The following is a 23215-nucleotide window of genomic DNA, read 5'->3' on the forward strand; positions in this document are numbered from 1 at the left end:
AATTTGAATGCTGGATATCTCCTTGCGAATTGTGTTGATTTTGCTATTGAAGTGGTTGGCAATATGTTGAGCGGTAAGCAAGTTGGTGAGTGGGGAGTGAAGTAAGGAATTAAGGGTAGAAAAGAGTTGACGAGGTTTGGATGAGAGAGTTTTGATGAGAGGGTTGTAATAGGTTTGTTTAGCAGTGTGGAGGCAGGAGTTGTATTTGAGAAGGGCAGATTTGTAGAGGGTAAAATCTTGCAGGGATTTAGAGAGACTTCTGGTGTCGTCTGTTTGCCAGGGTTGTGGCAGATGGGGCCTGGTTCTGTGTGTAGAAAGAGGAGCAAGTACGTCTAGGGAGGATGACAACGTGGTGTTGTAGATGGAAGTAGTTAGGTCTGGACAGGACAGGGATGCGATTTTGTCATAAAGGCCATCAGTAGCAGAGTGAAGAAGGTAAGGTTTACTCTTGGTGGGCGCTGGAACGGGCCCTGCTATGAAATATTATATCAAGAATTGTAATTACATGCACCTGTTGAACAGGGGCAGAAAAATTGGGCCTTTGGTGGTGGTGGTGGTGATGGTGTTGCCACAACACTGTTAGCCCTCACAGTTACTCTTGGTGGGAACAGGAATGGGCCCTGCTGTGAAATATTAGATCAAGAATTGTAATTACATGTCCCTGTTGAACAGGGGCAGAAAAATTGGGCCTTAGGTACTGGTGCCACAACACTACAACCCCTCACAGATGCTATAGTTGGAGCGCAGGAATGAGCCCTGCTGCAAAGTATTGCATCAAAAATTGTAATTACATGCCCCCGTTAAACAGGGGCAGAAAAATTGGGCCTTAGCCACTGCTGCCACAACACTGCAACCCCTCACAGATACTATAGTTGAAGCACAGGAATGAGCCCTGCTGCAAAGTATTGCATCAAAAATTGTAATTATACACCCCTGTTAAACAGGGGCTGAAAAATTGGGACTTGGGCACTGGTGCTGGTGCCACAATACTGCAACCCCTCACAGATACTCTAGTTGAAGCGCAGGAATGAGCCCTGCTGCAAAGTATTGCATCAAAAATTGTAATTACACGCCCCTGTTAAACAGGGGCAGAAAAATTGGGCTTTAGCCACTGGTGGCGGTGCCCAGAACCAAAAATGTTCTTACAAGCTATCAGCATGAAAATTGAGGAGGAAGAGGATTGTCACTCAGCGTAACAGGATAGTCACTCAGCATCAGCATAGGCAGTCTTGAAGGGATCTCACATTAAAAAAAAAATGATTCGGTTACATCAGCATCAGGTGCTTGGTAGCTGGTGATCCAAGACCGATTCATTTTTATGAAGGTCAGCTGATCGACCGATTCGGTGGACAGGCGCACCCTGTGATCGGTCACAAAGCCTCCAGCAGCACTGAATGTGCGTTCCGAAAGAATGCTGGATGCAGGACAGGCCAGTAGCTCAATTGCATACTGTGCAAGCTCTGGCCAGTGATCCATCCTCAAGACTAGGGATGGGCTTTATGTTCACCAGTTCACCGAACAATTTTATTAATAGGATCAGAACACCAGCAATTGTCTTCAGGTAGCTTTAGGTGCACACTGTGCAGAGGACACAGTACACTAATTGTAAATACTGCAGCTGCCTGCCTGTCGTATTAATAGAATCAGAACACCAGCAATTGTCTTCAGGTAGCTTTAGGTGCACACTGTGCAGAGGACACAGTACACTAACTGTAACTACTGCAGCTGCCTGCCTATGGTACTAATAGGATCAGAAGAACACCAGCAATTTCTTCAGGTAGCTTTAGGTGCACACTGTGCAGAGGACACAGTACACTAACTGTAAATACTGCAGCTGCCTGCTTGTGGTACTAATAGGATCAGAAGAACACCAGCAATTTCTTCAGGTAGCTTTAGGTGCATACTGTGCAAAGGACACAGTACACTAACTGTAAATACTGTAAAAACACCTGCCTGCCTTTCAGTATATTAGGAAGAGAATAACAGGAACAGATCTAACTAAACTGAATACAGTATATATATATATATATACACACACACACACACACAACACCTAGGATGCATATATATATATATATATATATATATATATACACAATACACTGTAAGTGCAGCTAACTGACTCACCTGCATACTCTATCTAACTTAAATCAAATGACACTGTCTCTCTGTCTATCTCTCTCCACCGCTGCAACACACTACACAAGGCCGCCACGTAGGTGGCCTTATATAGTGTGGGGCATGTACTAAACCCCCTGAGCCATAATTGGCCAAAGCCACCGTGGCTTTGGCCAATTACGGCTCTCTGTACAGATGGCGCTCTGATTGGCCAAGCACGTGGGTCATAGTGCATGCTTGGCCAATCATTAGCCAGCAATGCACTGCGATGCCACAGTGAATTATGGGCCATGACGTTCGCAATTCGACAAACAATCGAACAGGCAATGTTCGAGTCGAACATGGGTTCGACTCAAACTCGAAGCTCATCCCTAATTGTGAATCTCCTTCTCCAGCAATGTGATGACCAAGGTCCCTCTCATCAGGTTTTCTTACAAGTTCAGAGTCTTCAGTCATATTGATTGGCCTGGCCAGGAAGACATAAATTCCATGAATGTGCAGCATTGTCTCAGGTATGTACAGTGAGCTGACAGGCAGGGTGAAACATTTCCGCCAAATGCTGACAGGCAGGGTGAAACATTTCCGCCAAAAGAGACATACATGGGTTGGTTTACCAAATGCAAATAGGCTGTTCGGTTTGCAAGGGGAGTTGCACTTTGCAAAGAGAATTTGCACCAGAGCTTAGTAAATGTGGAGAAATTTCACTTTGCAAAAAATACCCAACCATGCGCAATGGTTGATTGGATAATGAAAGTCACCTTACTCACTAAGCTCTGGGGAAAATTCCCTTTCAAAGTACAACTTTCTTTGTAAAGTGAACCATCTATTTGTTTTTAGTGAATAAACCCCACAGAATATCTTGTCATAACAAAAAAAAATCCTGGAGTGATTCTTTAATATATAACAAAATGTCTCACTTGGCAACCTTACACTATGTTTCAAAATCTGTGACATAATTGTAACATTGCCATCTTCTCTCCTGCTTTTGGATGGAAAAGCAACCATACTGCACTGTACCTATGGCTGTCATCTAGCTATGATCAACCAAGAATAGCACATACTGAGCTTCTATAAATAGTAAACACCACATGCTGCCGCAAGTTAAATTAGTACAATGTACATTCAAACCTGACACATTCCTATGAATGCATACAATTACAAGACTATAAAATATGTTCCTTCATGACAGCCACAGACATTAGAAAAATTACAGACAAATGGAGTAAAAAACTGAATCTATCTATCTATCTATCTATCTATCTATCTATCTATCTATCTATCTATCTATCTATCTATCTATCTATCGAGACCTAAAGTCTATGGAGAAAAGTTCTGACATTCTCGTGTTTCAGTCACTAATAAAGGGTAGGAGAAGAGTGCAGGCAGAAGTCAGAGTTCACCCATAAGACAGATGGGAGGGCAACAAATATAAAAAGTAATAATGTCAGTGACAGAAAAGTAGATCACACTTCAGAATAAAGCACCTATAGATTATGAGTATCAATGACAGAACCAACAAAAGGTTGCAGAGAAAAAAAAAAATAGGAAATAGACAAAGGTTGATAATCTTTATGTTACATACTTGATGCAAAATAACAATTTATTTACAAAATAATTTATTTATTTAATCTCTTGATGACCATGTAATGCATACATACTATGACAAAAAGGTAGGCTTTAACATGTAGTCACTGCACATGTGTGTCCACAATGGCCTGAGGTTGTGGGCTGAGAAGTGCGCTCACTGGACACTATCGGCACACCGATTAAGCTCTTGGTCAACAAAACGTGTTTTTTTTGGTGTAATAGAGCAGTTTGATGTTCAGTTAACCTCCCTGACAGTAATCCTGAGTGTGGCTCGGGGTTAAATTTCAGTCCCATTAGTGGTAACCCCGAGCCACAGTCGGGATTACATTGCAGGATCCTGGTGCGGCTTTACTTACCTTGTCCCCAGGATCCTGCGATGTCCCCCGCAGTGTCTGTGGGCTCTGTCTCCTCCGAAGCCTCTCCGTACCAGGCTCCGTTCCCTGCGAGCGGCGCGGCGCACAGGGGCGGAGCCTTGGCGGCAAATTCAAAAAAATTTAAAAATCATAACACATACAGTACTGTAATCTTACAGATTACAGTACTGTATGAAATTATTTCACATCCCTTTTGTCCCCAGTGCTTTGGCCCATGCCCTGTATGCAGTTTTATATGATATATACTGTTCTTTCTGCCTGGAAACTGGTGATTGTCCATAGCAACCAAAAAGTGTCCCTTTATGTCAAAAGTGGCTTTAGATCAGCTAGAAAACAGCGATAGTAAATTAGAACACTTGCAGAATTGAGTGATAGTGAATCGTGGGGACATTTATTTTATTATTATTATATATTTTTTTTTTTATTATTTATATTTATTTATTATATTATAATTTATGTTTTTGTGTTTCAAACTTCATCATACCCGGGATATCTACTAGACTCTTGTTTGGACAGATTTAAGTGTGTTATTGTTAAGAATTACAGGCCTACAATATAAAACGCCAAATTTCCATGCAAAATAATTGTACCGCTTTCAGCACCTAAAATCCGAAATAATCATACCGCCAGGGAGGTTAACTAAGATGACTCGAAGTTTGTTCTTAAATTGATTGTAAAGTCTAGTTTTCTTAAAAAAAAAATAACAAAGATGTTATACTTACTTCCTCTGTGCAGTTGGTTTTGCACAGAGCAGCCCAGATCCTCCTCTTCTCGGGTCCCTCTTTGCTGCTCCTGGCCCCTCCCTCCTATAGAGTGCCCCCTCAGCCAGCAGCTTTCTGTGGGGTCACCCAAGCTGAGTCAGAGCTCCGTGTATCCATTCAGACATGGAGCCTGACCTGGCCCCTGCCCCTTCTCTCCTGATTGGCTAACTGACTTTGATTGACAACTGCGGGAGCCAATGGCACCACTGCTGTGTCTCAGCTAATCAGGAGGAGTGACCCGGTCGGCCGAGGGACTCGTGGACATCGCTGGAGAGAGAAGGGGCTCAGGTAAGTAATTAGGGGGTGCTGGGGAGCCTGCTACACAGAGAAGGTTTTTTATCTTAATGCATATAATGCATTAAGATAAAAAAAACCTTCTGCCTTTACAACTCCTTTAAATACTCAACAGTGGGCCTTTTTTAGATTTCTTCTTACTTATCTGATTCAGAACCCACCTGACCCTGCAGAGGATCCATGGCATTGAGAGCAACTTTGGCCATCCTGCCCAGAGACAGAGTATTCTCCACCTCCTCTTACAGATGGTTTGTGTTTCTACCCGACAAGTTTACCACAACCTCAGCAGATCAAGTCACTTTTATTTTATTTCTATGAAATATTATTTTGAGGTATTGATCATATTTAAGTCACCCACTACACTATAAGGGCACTCTGCCTTCCTCTTTTCTTTTCCCGCGGACACTCCAATTCGCCCCATGGGTCTATTACCAGTCTTTTGTGGCTGCAGCCTTTAATTATACTTAACCTATGAGTTATTATTAAGTTCTCATTGCCTGAAGGTAGCTATCAAGCATGCAAAAAGAAGAACACCTAAAAATATTTTAGATCAAGAAGCAATTTAATTTAGAGCTGTGATTTTTTTCAGAGGAGTTATTAATGGAAAGGAAGCCCCAGATGTATATTGACCTGCGTTTGGTGGCCTTGGCCTTCCACAATTTTTACAGACTGCAGCCAAAAGATACTGGCAGCTAGCTGTGCCTGTGGTGTTTATCCTGCAGGACTTCTTTAGCACTATCTCTCAAGTGTCCCCAGCCTTGGAAAAGGGTTCCATAGAAGTCAAGAGGCTTACTTACCATGGGAGTTGAGAATCTTCACAAAAAAAATAACCCATAACTGGGTGTTTAAAGTAGACTGAAATTTGCTTTTCACATAATTGGAAAATTGAAGTGAAAATTCATGCAATGGGATTGATTTACTAAAGGCAAATAGGCTGTTCACTTTGCAAGAGATTTTTAACTGTGCAATCTAGGTTTCCCTTAGCTTAGTACGAGACAAAAAAAATAAAAGAACAGCATTTTTGCTTGCACAGGATTGGATAATGGAAGACAGAAAAGCTTCAACTTATTCACTAAGCTAAGGGAAATTTCCCTTGCAAAATGAACAGCCGATTTGCCTTTAAAATTCAATCCCATATATTGTGTGAGGAATTCCAATTTCTGTAGGCTCTTTTCACACTAGCAATGGTGTTTGTTGCTTTTCAGAGGATGGCGAAAGGAGGTTTGCAGTTGTTCAAGTGGCAACACTGCCAGCTCCTACTGCCTGCCTTTTTTTGCTTTTTTATTTAAAGAGGAATTGCAGTCTGCTCACATAATTTGTAATAAAAACATCTTTGACATTCTGAAGCTTCCCTCCAACCACTTTGCATATTATTTTATATATACTGTGATTCTATACTTGCATAATATAATGTAGAAATCTTCCTCCACTGAGTCTGGCTGCAACCATTTTAACTGTGGGCAGCTGAAGCTGCTGCCTGTTCACTTCCTGGATTTACACAGACAGCTCTCAGAGATGAACACATGGTGAGAGGCCCTAATAACCCTATTGGTTTAACTTCCGGGACCGGTATTGAACCTCATAGAGAGGCGTGGAACGCACGCCGAGTGGCCATTTTGCCATAAAACGGGAAGTGGCAATTAAGTACAGTTTGAAGTGGCCTCCTCTCTTCAGAATCACATCACCTATATATATCTTGCTGGCTGCAGTGGGGGGACCTCCCAGACGATGCCTAAGAGGATGAAACACATCGTGTAGGACCCCACTGCCGCCATACTTTCTACAGCGCTGTTTTTAAGAGCTTCATGTGAGTGTATTTCTTTTTAATAAATTTGGAATTTGTTTACGGAATCACACTATGTGGCTTTTTTCCTTCTTATCATATCATATGGCCATCTGTTTCCCAACATTATCCTGAGGGACCCATCAGCGTCCGGTTGGTTCTTGGACTTCCACTTTCATCATTATCCTGGAACATCCATCACTATCCACCACCCAAGCCTGACTTGACCCAGTCGGGCGTATGCCCCCTTGGGTCCACGTCATTTGGTAAGCCTCCTTACAGTTGGTGGTGGTGTTTCTCCTCTGTGTCCACCTCAGATGTCACACATTTGCTATGTTCTTCACACAAAGTCACTGATATTTTTGAATCTTATTTATACGGAGGACTTTTTCTATATGTTTCTTGACATCCCTGTCATTTGTTGGACATTTTGTTGAACTTTTAGCGCTACACATAATTTTTATTTTTTGTTACATGTGTATATCTTATTGGTTGTGTTAGCTGCTTATTGTTACCCTCTTTTCTTGGCCGCACAGAATTTCTTGTTACCCCATCTGCAGCTCTCATTGGCCCTTTTATGACTCACCCCCCCCTCCTGGCAAACTCTCACAAGAGTGAGAGAGCTGTGCATGTCGTCATACGCCTAGGCTTTTTACCAGACTAGAAACAGGAAGTGGGCTGTATAAGGTATTTACTGGCAAAAAAAAATGTTTTACTATTCAAAGATAAAACAACAAGGGCAGAAGATTTAATAGATGGAAAGTTCTAAACATGACTGAAAGTCCACTTTAGATTGCCAAATGGCAGTTTTGCATTGTAGGACCAAAACACAATTATGACCTAAGCATTTGGCTCGCAGCTTTGGTGCAGCCATATTTATTTTGAAGAGCTTGAAAGTCCAAGTCCCTTTCAAATTCGAACTGCAGTGTAAAACTTGTACAACCTTTACGCATCTGAGCATCCCCGTGTCCGCTTGTAGGTGGGTGATAAAAATGTGGATCAACTTTTTACCCTGGCTATCCATGTGAAAGGAGCTTTAGTACATCAGCCCAATGGCCTCTGATGTTTATAGGTCCTCTATATTTTGCTCTACAAGATCTTTGTTTATAGCGCTTTAGATTGCTCTATATGGTTACATAGTTGGTAAGGTTGGATAAAGACACCAGTCCATCCAGTTCAACCGGAGTGTGTTTGTGTGTGTTTATGTCACTACTTTTTTCATATCCCTGTACATTGTGTTCACTAAGAAACACATCTAAAAGTTTTTTAAACTTATGGACACTCTCCACTGACACCACCAGCTGTGGAAGGGTGTTCCAAATCCTTGCTGCACTATCAGTAAAGAATCCCTTACCCAGTTTATGACTGAACTATCTATGATCCAACTTCATTTTGTGGTCACATGTCTTTTTTACAGACCCTAGGTTAAATAGTTTCCTCGCAATGCTAGATTAACCATTTAAAGATTTGTATATTATGATCATATCCCCTATAAAGCATATCTTCTCCAGGGAGAATACGTTTATTGTTTGTAGTTATCCCTCATAGTTGAGGTCTTGTAGCCCCTTATTAGCTTTGCTACCCTTCTCTTAACTCCCTTCAGAGAGATGGTTTTAGGTTTATGGGTTGAATCAGGTAGGTTACTTAACTTAAAATAATAATAATAATAATGAATAATTTAAAATCTTAGGTCCTAATATAATATAATACAGGCTCGGGTTAGTAGGGTCATTTGTGTTAATTGATTTATATTGGTTAATAGTAATGTTGATCTGTTAATCAAAAAAATAAATTAAGTTAATATGCCATTTAATTTAGTCCTCCTCATTTTTTTGTTTGTTTTTTTTTTTTTTTGCATCAGCTTTCAATAAACTTCAAAAAACATATAAAGAATGTGCCCGTATTACAACATACCCATTATCCAGTGCTCAGAGGTAAAAGTAGTGTTTTCAGCTGTGTCTTCTCTGATGGACAATGAAACATATTCCCATGATGTTATGGTGAAAAGGAAGAGGTGTTTAGTGGTCCACCAGGGGAGAACTTGTTAGAGCTGACCACACTACTTGGGATTTCAGTGCAGCAGAGGCAATGTGGAGTCAGCTTAAACAGGAATTTAGAATCTCTCATGGAGGCAAATCAACAGGTATGTTTCTGTTGTTTTTCAAAGGGATAAAACATGGGGAAAAGTGCATGTACTGCAGTTGTGCTGAATATGTTTTATGCTTTTTTTTTGGCCAGACATACACATAAAAGCTGAATGTCTGGCTAAATAAATATTGTGTAAAAACATGGTTATTCTTTTCTTGAATCTTAGTGTCCTTTTTGCAGCTCCACCAGATCTATGCAGTAATCCAGCATTAAATAACTCATATACATTACCTGTATACAGGGCTTTCCTGTAATAAAGACTGGTCACTGCTGCGCTCCCTCCTTGTGCAGGATGACTGGTTTTGTCTCCGCCCCCTCATGTAGTTTTCTGCAGGCAGCCTGTAATGGGTGGAGCCTGCTGGGTCCCTCCCAAAGCTTTGCTTTCTGCACGGGTTACGGACAGCACAGTGAGTGATGATGTCACTATTGCAACATTTGTGGCTGTTGCTAAACTTATTTATTTATTATTTTTGCTGGAAGTTCAGCTTTAATTTTTTAATTTGGTAGCTAATTTTTGGCAGCTTATACCTGCCCATATCAAGCAGAAAAAAAAACTTTGTTCAAATAAATAAATAAACTGACTTTCCCCCAAACAGATGAATCCATTATAGTCTCAACTATTTTCCCAGAAGGGACCCCACATGGTTTTTCTCTATGCCTGCAGCTACATTTGTCCTTTCACTAATGATTGCCTACGACGTGAACAATTAAGTCTGAGATGTGTGTTCATTTAACCTGATGTTAAAGAGATTTCACGTTTCTTAGGCATTTTTCAGAGGCAACTTGGGTATAGCATCACTATCTGTACTCCCTTTGGTACATTTGTACTAAAAAATGTTTAAAAGCTTCAACTCTTTAAATGAGGCATTATCCTGCTACAACAGGGAGATAATTGCCAAAGAATATACTGAATGGACTCCAATGTGTCATATCACATAAGTGTTTTGTGACTGTCCTCATCTAAAAAGGATGCAGAAGTATTTTGTAAGTATGTCTATGCTACTATGATGTGTCACTTGTTCTCTGGCACAATGGAGCATGAAAACATTATGATCCGATTAAGACTTTCAGAGAAATAAATTATACAAGAATTAATTCAGAGATTGTGCAGCCAGAGAATGTTTGAGAGTTGTGTGGCAGCTGCTTACTTTTAAGGCCTCATGCACACTGGACTTTTGCCCAGCTATTCTGAATGACTTTTCTCCTGGAAGGAGAAAAGCAGCATAAAAAATGTACCTAAGGCAAATGCATTTATTCGCCTTTAGCCACGTCAAGCATTTGGGCATTCACTTATTCTATTGGCCAGAGTATTAATTTGTTCTGGGCATTGACATGAATGAACGCTCAAACATTAAAAGGCACCTAGCATTTAGGAGTGTTTAGACCCTTTTAGGCGTGTCAGGCATTTTTCCTGCTGAAATGCTCCTCTCTTAAACATGTAAGTTTACTACACACCAGAAGGACATTTAGGCTTTTTTTCTGACCACTTTAACTGCTTGCCGACCAGATGCCAGTTTTATGCCTCGTACACACGGTTGGATTTTCCGATGGAAAATGTCCGATCGGAGCGTCTTGTCGGAAATTCCGACTGTGTGTGGGCTCCATCGGACATTTTCCATCGGATTTTCCGACACACAAAGTTTAAGAGCAGGAGATAAAATTTTCTGACAACAAAATCCGTTGTCGGAAATTCCGATCGTGTGTACACAAATCCGACGGACAAAGTGCCACGCATGCTCAGAATAAATAAAGAGATGAAAGCTATTGGCCACTGCCCCGTTTATAGTCCCGACGTACGTGTTTTACGTCACCGCGTTCAGAACGATCGGATTTTCCGACAACTTTGTGTGACCGTGTGTATGCAAGACAAGTTTGAGCCAACATCCGTCGGAAAAAATCCATGGATTTTGTTGTCGGAATGTCCAAACCAAATCCGATCGTGTGTACGCCCTATTACTGTGGCAGAATGGTACGGCTGGGCGAAATGACGTTACCTTACGTCGCTTCGCCTTTTGGCCACTAGGGCCCTCAGCGTGTGCCGGAGCTGATACGAGTGCCTGGTGGGCGCGATTCCCGCCGGGCACCCGTGATCGCTCGAGACAGAGCGAGAACCGGGATCAGATCCCGGTTCTTTCAGGGGAGTAGAGACAGATTGTGTGTTCATAATAAGTATGAACACCAATCTCTCTCTCCTCCTAGACAGTCTCATCCCCCCTACAGTTAGAACACACAATAGGGAACACAGTTGACCCCTTGATCGCCCCTTAGTGTTAACCCCTTCCCTGCCAGCGACATTTATACAGTAATCAGTGAATTTTTATAGCACTGATCACTGTATAATTGTCAATGGTCCCAAAAATGTGTCAAAAGTGTCCGATTTGTTCACCGCCATATCGCAGTCACGATAAAAATCGCAGATCGCTGCCATTATTAGTAAAAAAAAATAAAATAATAATAAAAATGCCACAAATCTATCCTCTATTTTGTAGACGCTATAACTTTTGCACAAACCAATCAATATACTCTAAGGCCCCTTTCACACGATTGGACCATTCAGGTCCGCCTGTCGGTTTTAACGGCGGACCTGAACGGGCGCTCCATGTTAGCCTATGGAGCGACGGATATCAGCGGAGACATGTCCGCTAACATCCGACCCTGTCCGATCCGCTAAAAGCAGATGGATGGCCCTACATCCAGGTCCGTCACTGGCGGATTGGATCGGGTGAGATCTGATGAAAACGGACATGCTGTTCGTTTTCATCCGATTTCTCCATAGGCGGCAGCGGCGCCTGACAAGCCCCTCCCTGCTCAGTGAGCAGAGAGGGACCTGTCATCCGCCGTCTCAGCGGAGATCAACGGACAGATCTCCCGCTGAGCCTGCCGACCGAGGCGGGCTCCGTAGAAACGGAGTCCGCCTCGTGTGAAAGGGGCCTTTTTGCATTTTTTTTTAACCAAAAATATGTAGAAGAATACATATCGGCCTAAACTGAGGAAAAATTTTTTTTTTTTTTTTAAAAAGTGGGATATTTTTTATAGCAAAAAGTAAAAGATTTAGAGGCAGAAACAAAAAACATCAATTGCCCTTAAAATCAGCGTTTTTAAGCAATTAGCTATACCGCTGCTGCTGACGACATCTGGTGGCGGTATAGCTGATTTCTTGATTCCTGAATCAGTCCAGGCTGTGGATGCATACACAAAGCAATTTTAACTTGTCAAAATGAGAGTGTAATTTTTAATAAATGAATGAAGGTTTAAAAGTATTACACGATAGTAGCTCCTCCTTTGTGGCACTGAGCTTATCCTGTAGATCACTAACAGTTGTGGATCGGAGTGTTAACCCACTGGGATACCATTGAATGGATGCACATGTTGACAGATCCGGAGGTGTTCTGACCAGGTTAACTCCAAAAGAGTGGGGGAATGCTCTTTTGACCTGTTGTACCTATAGATCATATGGTTAAGGTGACGGCACATCTTTACTTCATTTTAGAAGTGGTGCACAGGAGTGTGAAGAGTGTGGTGAGCACTGGTATTATGGATTCACTTTTATGTGCATGATGAAGACATTTACAGCACCGGGATTCTGGTATCATGTCTCCAATAGGGGACTGATTAATTACACAGCACGAACACCATTGCATGGACTGTGGTTTAAATAGTGGACATTACTAGATATATAGCAATTTTATTTTACTATATCACCATTGTTATATATTTTGCAGTCACATGTATGATATTTGTTGTACTTTAGCACTGGCATTGTAGGTTTGTGCCTGGATGTAACATTTCAAGACAATGATAGCACTGATCACTGAACATCACTTTCCTTGCTTGTATGAGCACTCGTTTATATATATTCTGTGTGGACACTTTTTATGTATTGGGATATTTCGTATCACATGTTATGTATATTTTTATTGCTATTTTTAGTTCAAGAAAACAAATTTTGGAGTTTAGTACTTGCAGCAGCACAACACACAGCATATATTTATGTATTGACACTAGAGTGAATGCAGCAGCTGCAACACATTTGAGAATCATTATCACAGAGTTGGCTGCGCATAAGTTACTTTCATTTTATTACTGGAAATGTACCTCTTTGCTTACATGACCAGGGATTCCCAGCTATACAAGTGAATGGTGCCAGAGACATCACTGGTTGTTAAAAGAGATGTATGTTTTTTTTGTAATCATGGTTACCTAGGTGGATGCAGCATTGGTCTGATGGTGCATCTGTTCCCTGGCACCTCTAACACTGAGAATCAAGCGATCAAACACCACCAATCGCTCAGTTCTCAAAGCTCCCTGAGCAGAGAGCTGCTGACTATCAGTCAGAGCTCTCTGCTTTGTCCCCTTGTATTCAGTGGAGCGCTGGGCTGTGGAGGGAGTGGAAGCAGCTGGGTCAGGCTCTCAGCAGCTTGCCGAGAGGCTGTTCCGTGTGCCAGTCCAGGCATGTGGGTGGATCCTGACTTCATTGTCGCGATTTTGCCCCAGCCTGGACCGGCTTTGTGACAACAGCTAACAGCGGGCTTCAGCCTGCTGTCTGCTGAAAATGCGTCACAGGAGTGCAGAACAAACTGCACTCTCGTGATCCACAGAAGTAGAGCTTTGGCTGTACTTCTCCTTTAAGGACTCAATGGTGCCTTCACCTGCCGGCATCCTAATAGCCATTGACAGTGTGAAACTGTCATGTTAATTAGCAGTAGTAATCCTCGAGGAGCCAACGTTTGGTCCAAACTTGTGTTCAGACTGAACCTTGAGCTCATCCCTACTGATGAACTAGCTGAAATCCAAGCCATGAGTGATCCCGTGGGCACTTTCCCTTCTGATCCTAAAATTAGAGGAGACACTTGGAAAATTGTCAGATGAAAAACAGCATGAAGCCACTGTTTAGATATCATGACATGCACAGGTTCCAGCAGTCAGGATGCATTAACTGGCAGTGTTGATTCTTGCATCCAGGCTGTTTAGCATGGGTGAGGGAATTATTCTTGTTCAGCCCCACAGGCTGGTTTGATTTCTCCTGCAGGGCTGAGCTAAAGAAATTACTTGAATGGATGAATAAAACTCCACTGCAGACTATTGTATCCAGACAGCTGTGGGATGCAGTCACTGTTCACCTCATAATTCTCAATCTAGATTAATCAATTTTTTAATTTACCTTTAAAGAACAATGGAATCCAGATGGCCGCACTCCAGTTTAACACCTTTATTTTTGAAATCATTAAAAACATGGCAAACCAGTGAGCATGGAGGAGAGATGTTGACGCGTTTCATGCTACCAGAGCTTACTCACTCCCACTGGTAGTATGAAACCTCTCTCTCTCTAGCTTACTGTTTTGCCATGTTTTTAATGATTTCTACAATAAAGGTGTTATAGTGAAGTAGTCTTTTTTGTGCTTTAAATGTATTTTTGTCAAGCTGGGTGTGCTTGTAAAGTCACTCATGGCTTGAATTTCAGACGATTTAGTAGACATCGGCTAAACTTCAAGCTGTCTATGGCCATTTCATAGAATTGCTTTGGTGAGGTACATTAAATTTGATGCAACATTAGGCAAAAGGGTCTATGTGCTACACCTGAAAAAAACAATACAGCAATCCTAAATAAAAAAAATACACAAATTAATAAAGCAGTAACCGGTTTTCACATCAATCTTCTTTGTTACATAATGTACAACATAATACAAATAGCAGGACTCTAAAACGCAAAATCACAAATGATTAATCTAAATTCGGAAAGCGAAATCCTGATTGGCTGCCATCGATTACAACATACTCTTCTAGCCCCCCTTCGTTGTGTAAGCCTGTTATTGTCTGAGCTCTCAGATATCAGGTGCTTAAAAATAAGTAGGAAAAAAAATTGAAACACAGACATGATTTATGGGCTAATTAATTTTCTTTGCAAATGGGTTATTTCTGTCAAAAAGTGAGACTATTTTAGTCAATTAATCCATTAGCTTTTAAATAATTATAATAGGCCAAAGCAGAGTATTTTTAATTAAACAGCCTTATTCATTTAAACAATAAATTGAATGCCACTAACGGTGACATTAGCAGTTTTCTTTAAGAAAATGCAGCTCTTCTTTTCAAACATTTTGATTTATTACCTGAGTAAAAACTTTAATTAACAGCCGCTGTACTAAATAACAATGTACATAATTGATCAAATGGTTTTACTGTAGGACACAATTATGCAAATTTCGAAATTTATTTTGTTTAATATTTAATTTCTTCATTGCATATCAGAATATATGTGTTTAATTAGACCCATGTTTATTATAGCCAGATAAACTGTGTGCATGTGCAAAAAAAAAACAATTCAAGATGCTGTTGACTGCATGAAAATAATTAGCAATTGCTTAAATATACAGCAAAATTCTGCCAGCATTAAGGTCAAGCATGAACGTATTTAGTGTCAAGTTAATTTAAAAGCATTTCAGGTTTGGTTATATTCAGACAGTTGATGGCAGATTTTTGCAAAGCTTTGCCAGCAGTTGCTACGCCCTCAAATGGCTTGCTTCCTCACCTCTTGCCATAATCTCTCTGTTAAGCCTCGTGCACACGATTGCATTGTTGGCCAACAAAACCGTGTACTTTTGTCAGAAGGGCGTTGGCCCAAACTTGTCTTGCATACACACGGCACACAATTGTTGGCCAACAATCATGAACGTAGTAATGTACTACATGATTTTTCAGCTCTTTAGCGCCACCCTTTGGGCTCCTTCTGCTAATTTTGTGTTAGTAGAAGTTTGGTGAGTGTTGATTCATGCTTTTCATTTTGCGCTTTTCATTTTGCGCTTTTCATTTTGCGCTTTTTATTACATGCTTTTCAGTTTGTTTCTGAACGGCCGTTCGCCAACCGGACATGTTGCGGAATCGGAGGAGATAACATGCTATCTATTATTGGCCTTGGAGTTATTGCTTTGACGTTATTTTTTGGGTTGAATAATGATTTGATTTGGTATATTTTTTATATTTTTGGATGCATAGAATGCACTTTTTGGTTAAGTTCTATTGGCAGATAGCATGTCTAATTTTATTTGTTTTCTTTTTTGAATGCACAATAAAAAAATTGTGGAGAATACTACTTGGCTATGTGTTTTACTACATTTAAAAAAATACAATGTAAAATTGAGAAGGGACACCAACATAGTTGTATCTTTGATCTTAAAAACTACGGGATAATGGTGTTGTGGTAACTTGCCCAAAAAAAAAAAAAAATAATATTATTCTTGATATCACTATAAAAAAAAAGCCTTTGAAAAATTTTGCAATAACTCCAACAGTATCATCAGCAAAGCAGCTTCATTATTATCCCATTAAACGCTTGCCTACCAGCCGCCGTCATTTTACTGGGGCAGGTTGGCATGATCCCGCGAGCCATCGTAGCTATACGTCGGCTTGCAGGATCGTAATAGCAGGCGGGGGTGCACAGCAGGGGTGCTGATGCTCGTGGCCGACGGTCGTGATGACCGATCTCGGGCCAGAGAGGCAGAACAGAGACGTGTGTGTAAACACACAAATCCCTGTTCTGTGAGGCGTGACAGATCATGAGTTCCTATTAGCTAGGAACCACGATCTGTCATTTCCTCTAGGTCAGTTCCCTCCCTCTTCAGTTGAAAACACACATAGGGAACACAGTTAACCCCTTGATCGCCCCCTACTGTTAACCCCTTCCCTGCCAGTGACATTTTTACAGTAATCAGTGCATTTTTATAGCACTGATCGCTGTATAAATGTCAATGGTCCCAAAAATGTGTCAAAAGTGTCCAATTTGTCCACCGCAATATCGCAGTCCTGATAAAAATCGCAGATTGTCGCCATTACTAGTAAAAAAAAAAATAATAAAAATGCTATAAATCTATCCCCTAATTTGTAGACGCTATAACTTTTTGCGCAAACCAATCAATATACGCTTATTGTGATTTTTTCTTTACCAAAAATATGTAGAAGAATACATATCAGCCTAAACTGAGAAAAAATTAGCATTTTTTTAAAAAATGGGGATATTTATTATAGCAAAAAGTACAAAATATTATGTTTTTTTCAATATTGCAGCTCTTTCTTTGTTTATAGCGCAAAAAATAATAACTGCAGAGGAGATCAAATACCACCAAAAAAAAGCTCTATTTGTGGGAAAAAAAGGATGTCAATTTTGTTTGTGTGCAGCGTTGCATGACCGCGCAGTTGTCATTTAAAGCAACGCAGTGCCGAATCGCAAAAAATGACCCGGTCATTCAGCAGCCAAATCTTCCGGGGCTGAAGTGGTTAAAGAAGAAGAGAATTGTGCGCTGCATTCCGAGAGTTCAGAATTTTCCACGTCACAAATGTTAATTCTCCATTACAAATGCTAGTTTACAAGACCGACCGATTCTGGCTCGTCCTTGCTTCCGAGAAGAAGATATTTGTTCACGGAAACTTTTGAAACCTGCTATCCAACATTTGTCTGTGGAAAATCCGACAACAATTGTCCAATGGAGCGTACACACGGTCGGATTTTCCGCCAACAGCCTGTCAGTGCACTGACATAGCACCTGAGTAAAGATGTCTGTTACGCTTTTTCAGTACTTTATGAATGTTTCTTACAATGATCTTTTTTCAACTATTCATGCTGTGATTCAGCTGCAAGCACTCCCATTTTCCTTGTTATAACTCATCTTGTTCATTGGTACATGGTTTTGCTTGGTTTCTCTTGGTTAGCCCTGGGATGTCTGCTTTAGTTTGGATGTTCCTGGTTACAACTCAGCTTGTGTGCTGGTTGCTGTCATTGTTCTGCCACCTGCCCTGACCTCCTGTGCAGTGCCCTAACTATGCCTATCTGCCACCATTAAATGAAATGACTGCTTTTTAACCATTCATGACTGCTTTTTAACCTTGTCTAGTGCAGTTTTCATCAGTCACAAAGGGACAGTTTCTATAGCTACAACCTGGGGCACGCATCAATGCCAAGTTCCAACCAGCTTTGAAGTTGCAGTAGTGAAGATCAGTTTAACTTATACTTCATTCTTACTAAGAGTCTACTGTACATCTACTGTTGGATACTAATTTTGAGAGCATGTAGAAGTATTATGCACCTCATATTCATTCACATGGCGGGACCCCCTTATTATAAAAGGGGCTTCCAGATTTCAAAAAGTCCCCTACTCTCAGACCCTTACAAACATGGATCAAGGGTTATGGTGGTGAGGCCCTTGTCTTAATCAACATGACAAGGAATTTCCCCATGTTAGGGACATATAGGCGGTATGGTTCAGTAGGGGGGGGGGGGCGCACGCTCACCCTCTCCCCTTTTCCTGGCCAGCCAGTGCAAATCAGTGGAACTTCTGCTCAACTAGGTTTTTGGTCGCTCACTAATACTGAAATTATTGACATCAGCAATGAAACAACTGAATATAATCTTTATGTTTGTTTAATGTTTTTACCTAAAATTTGTTTATAAGAACTTGGAAAGTACTATAGACAAATAAGGGTTGATTTACTAAAACTGGAGAGCGCAAAATCTGGTGTAGCTTTGCATAGAAACCTTCAGTTTTTTTTCATACTCTAAGCTTAACTGAACAAGCTAAAGTTAGAAGTTGATTGGCTGCCTTTCACAGCTGCACCAGATTTTGCACTCTCCAGTCTTAGTAAATCAGCCCCATAGGCTGTGCAAGGGAATTGTTTCTTCCTTGCACGTGCCTGGGTAACCCTTTGCAAAGTTAATGTAACAAGAGCCTCTTTGGGGTTCATTTACTAAAGGCAATGGCATTTTATCATCCAATCATGTGCAAACCAAAATGCTATTTTATTTTCATTTCACATGTTTGGGTATTTTCTGCAAGGTGAAATTTTATTTAAAAGTATTGATAAGAACTTTTGAAATTAGATTAATATGTTCAAGCTTTTTTGAAATTTTAGTAATTAATTACATGCAGTAAATATTTTTTTTTTTTTTGAAAAAAAAAATCTGTTTATTTTTTTAACAAAACATACAAAAACAAAAGTCCAACAATAACCTTGAAAGTTTCAAGAAAAAAAAAAAAATTTACAAAACTAATTTGGAGATTGCTTTATTCTCTCATCTCGCCATCTTCTTCCTCCTCTTCTACTCCACGTATATACAATACATTATTACACCTTATTAGAACTTCTCCAAGATGTCCGGACAATGCCCCATCAATATACTCTTCTGTATTGGCGAGATGCATGTTCATGTAGCCATCCACAGAGACCAGGTATCCCTTGTACTCCATACCCCACTTCAGTTTCACCATTACTGGCTTACCAGTAAGACCATTAAGGAATGGTTTTGGGTTGAGTGGCAAACTCATGCCGACGCTGAATCCACGCGCTCACCCACAAACCAGAAAAAATTTCCCCGCGGAATGCTGCTCGAACACACCGCCGGAGAGAACAGGAAATGGCTGCGAGAGGGAGAGCAGAGAGGAGGGAAGACATGCAGTATATTTTAATACATGAATATCTGTGCGTGGTCCTATTTAAAGCAGTAATAAACCCGAAAACAAAAATTAAATATATTTCAGATTAATTTTTCCTTTTACTTTGACATGGCGATCTGTCCAGTAACACACTTCCTGTCTTTAGGCATCTCCACTCTACTGGAGGAGCAACAAAGACAGCTTTGCACAGCAGCTTTATCAATCTCTTGAGAGGGTAGTATTAAATGCACTAAACCTTTCAACTGCTGCTGTTTGCTGGGCAGCTTTGCCTGTTCAAGGAAGTGGAAAAGTAACAGACTTACTGGAAGGTTCAGCGAGTGAAAATAAAGAGAAAAAAAAAACGAAAAAAGAAAAGAAAACAAATGCAGCCACCACAACTAAGAATTGGTAAGCTGAAATATAATACATTTTTGTTGGATTTAATACCATTTTCTTTAAATTCTTTATTTATGTCATCACATTACAGACAATCAACATCCATATCATCTTAGCCTAATACAGAAACATACATTGCTCTGCAATATTATACTGTGAAAGCTATATGACATTTTATAAGATAGGTGGTACACACTTTACATACCCATTTACTGTGATAAATGGAACAACACAATGTCCACGTTCTAAATATCTGTGGATCTACAGAAGATTTACTTGTTTGATTGCCTTGTTTATTGTAACCCCACTGAACTCAAGAGATTTTTAAACTGTGATGAATTTTACAAGAAAATATGAACTATCAATTTTTTAGTAATATAGTTTAATCTGACTCCTGCGATGTCATGTCAGCCTGAAAATAATCTATAAAGATAATGTTTTAGATAAGGATGACCTTCGAGTGATGGATGTCTTCTTGGTGCACTTGGTGACCTATGATTAATCTACATTATTTCATGCTCTCTAAATATTTTTTTTTTATAAATGAGACATGCTGCAGGTCTCTGGGGCTTTATTTATTGAGGATTGCTGGCTCCTACTGTAATAGTATATTTTATTTTACTATAGCTAAAATCACTGGACTTATTTATCAAGATCTTGATGTTTACATTGTATCCATAAAAATAAATGGAAAGTTTCGAAGTCAATTTGAGATGAATGTGTATACATTTTTTTATTGTTTTTTTTTACTATAATAAAGAAACATATATTGTTGATCCAGGGTGTACTCAATTACCTTAGAGCAACCATTCTCAACTAGGATTCCATGGAATCCTAAGGTTCTTTCAGATATTCATAGAGGTTCCTTGAGCTGTAGCTGATTGACTTCACCTTTGATGGAGCCTGCATAGATCAGGGGCCAACACCACTTGGCAGGGCCAGTTTCATGACATCAATTACATTTTGACTGTCTGTAAGGGTGGCATTCTTCCCACCGGCCACCAATGTAAGGGGCATTTTCCCAATGAATAGAAATTGGTTTACCAGTGGTTCCCCAGGACCTGAAAATTATTTCAAGGGTTCCTCTGAGGTAAAAAGGTTTAGAAAGGCTGCCTTAGAGAGTCAGAAAATCATCTTTCCCCCAATTGGAGCACATTGGACCATGTTTTATAAGGTTTTTAATTTGATAATATGCCTTTGGTTGAACCCAATAGACATTTTTTTTTAACCTGTGAGTAGTTCCTGCAGTTGAGCTTTAACCATGCATGTTAATTCCAAGGAAACCTGCAAAAAAACTGTATGGGGCTGCCATTACCTAGCTCCTTTAAAAAATGCTTGTTACCTAACTATCTCTGGCCTCAGTACTTTTTGAGATTCTGGTTCAGAACAAGTATGCTGATCCAGTTATAGTGAGAGCAGAACATACTTGCTTCAAGTAAGCAACTTAGAAAGCAAGAAAGCTATTGGATAAGTCTGGCAGCCAGTGAACTAAAGGGTGAAGTGCTCCAGGTGGTATACTGAAGAAAACAACCTCCTCAAAGTGGAAGCCAGGTGCAGGCTCAGCACAAGCAATATTGAAGAAATGGATTCTGGACAGCCGCACTCCGATAAAAGCCTTTATTGTAATGAATAGTCAACATTCATGTGACAACAGAAGCCGGACAAACTCTGGCTCATTTCACAACATCATTGCGAGCTATGACTAAGCAACAATGATATGGTGAAACGTGTCAGCTGTTTGTCCTGCTTCTGTTGTCACATGAACGTTGACTATTCATTACAATAAAGGCTTTTATTGTAGTGCGGCTGTCCAGAATCCATTTCTTCAATCTGGCAGCCAGTGAGTTATAACTTTCAGGAGCAGTCAGCAAGGACAGCTTACCTCATTACAGGTTTCCTTCGTAAAAAAAAACCTTTGCAATTATATACAGCATGTCCATTAAAGCAGCCATAGTTGATTATTTGTGTAGTCTCAACTTCCTGTTAAATATATTTATATATACACACAGTATAAACAGTGGGAAAAATATGTATTTGATCCCCTGTAGATTTTGTAAGTTTCACAAAGAAATGACCAGTCTATCATTTTTATCATAGGTGTATTTTAAATAATAGAGACAGAATATCAACCAAAATCCAGAAAAAACTCTAAAATAAATGCTATAAATTAAGTTGTAGTTCAGTGAGTAAGATAAGTATTTTATCCCCAAGTACAATATGACTTAGTACTTGGTGGAGAAACCCTTGTTGGGTAAGATATTTCCTGTAGTTGGCTACCAGGTCTTCACACATTTCAGGAGGGATTCTGAAGAGTGGACCAAAATCCCTCCTGACATGTGTGCACACCTGGTAACCAACTCCAAGAAACGTCTTACCTCTGTGTTTGCCAACAAGGGTTTCTCCACCAAGTACTAAGTCATGCTGTGGTTGGGGATCAAATACTTATTTTACTCACTGAACTGCAACTCAATTTATAACAATTTGTAGTGTGTTTTTTGATTTTTGGTTGATATTCTGTCTCTATCATTTAATATACATCTATGATAAAAATTATAGACCCTTAATTTCTGTGTAAGTGGGCAAACTTACAAAATCTGCAGTGGATCAAATAATTATTTTCCCCACTGTGTCATGAATATGAATAAATATTGAATAAATATAAAAAAAGAAAGTACAACTGGCTGCTGTGTGTTTGGAGAAAGATTATGTGTGCAGCCAAACCACTAAAAAAAAAAAGTGCCTGGGAATCTGTCGGTCCTGTGCAACACAGGCCAGGAAAGTTTTGCTAGAATATATGGGAGGAATTGTAGCGAAAACATCTTGAACAAAGTGTGGCTTAGATTGCCAGACTTTGGGTAGTTATTGGGTAGCTGTTTTGAAGCTCCATGTGGCAGCTGAAGTCCTCTGCCATCTGTCCAGCCACTGTACAATATTTGTGGCTATTGTCTCTGAGATAATACACTCTAATTTTTACTGCATGATAAAACCTGCCTGGTATCTTTCTATTCACACAGTGCACACTTACTGCCCTGTATTTAAGCCAAACAAAATATAAGTTAAAGGAAAATTGTACAGCTCTACAACACCACATGCAGCTTAAAGTATTTAATTTAGAGGCTTGATGTTTGCTTTTGTCACCCTTGAAATCCCATTAAGATTGTTGGAAGGCTATAGTTTTTTGTTTTTTTTTACCTTAATGCATTCTCTGCATTAAGGTAAAAATACCTTTTAGGTGTAGCTTCCCCCCACCCAAAATACTTACCTGAGCCTGAACTTGATCCAGTGCTGTACCTGGGAGCATTAGCGTTGTTCTCTCTGCCCCCTCATTGGCTCCCC

At 40.1% G+C, this 23215-nt stretch overlaps 1 protein-coding gene and 1 pseudogene across 1 annotated transcript in view; both read right to left on the reverse strand.

Annotated features, from left to right (window-relative positions):
* CSMD3 (CUB and Sushi multiple domains 3) overlaps positions 1-23215 on the reverse strand; it is a 1635173-nt gene that overhangs the window by 1369548 nt on the left and 242410 nt on the right. The gene's annotated exons all lie outside the window — the stretch shown is intronic.
* LOC141145451 (small nuclear ribonucleoprotein F pseudogene) lies at positions 19093-19498 on the reverse strand (annotated as a pseudogene).

This window comes from Aquarana catesbeiana, linkage group LG05 (assembly GCF_042186555.1).
Source record: "Aquarana catesbeiana isolate 2022-GZ linkage group LG05, ASM4218655v1, whole genome shotgun sequence".
Taxonomy (NCBI): Eukaryota; Metazoa; Chordata; class Amphibia; order Anura; family Ranidae; genus Aquarana; species Aquarana catesbeiana.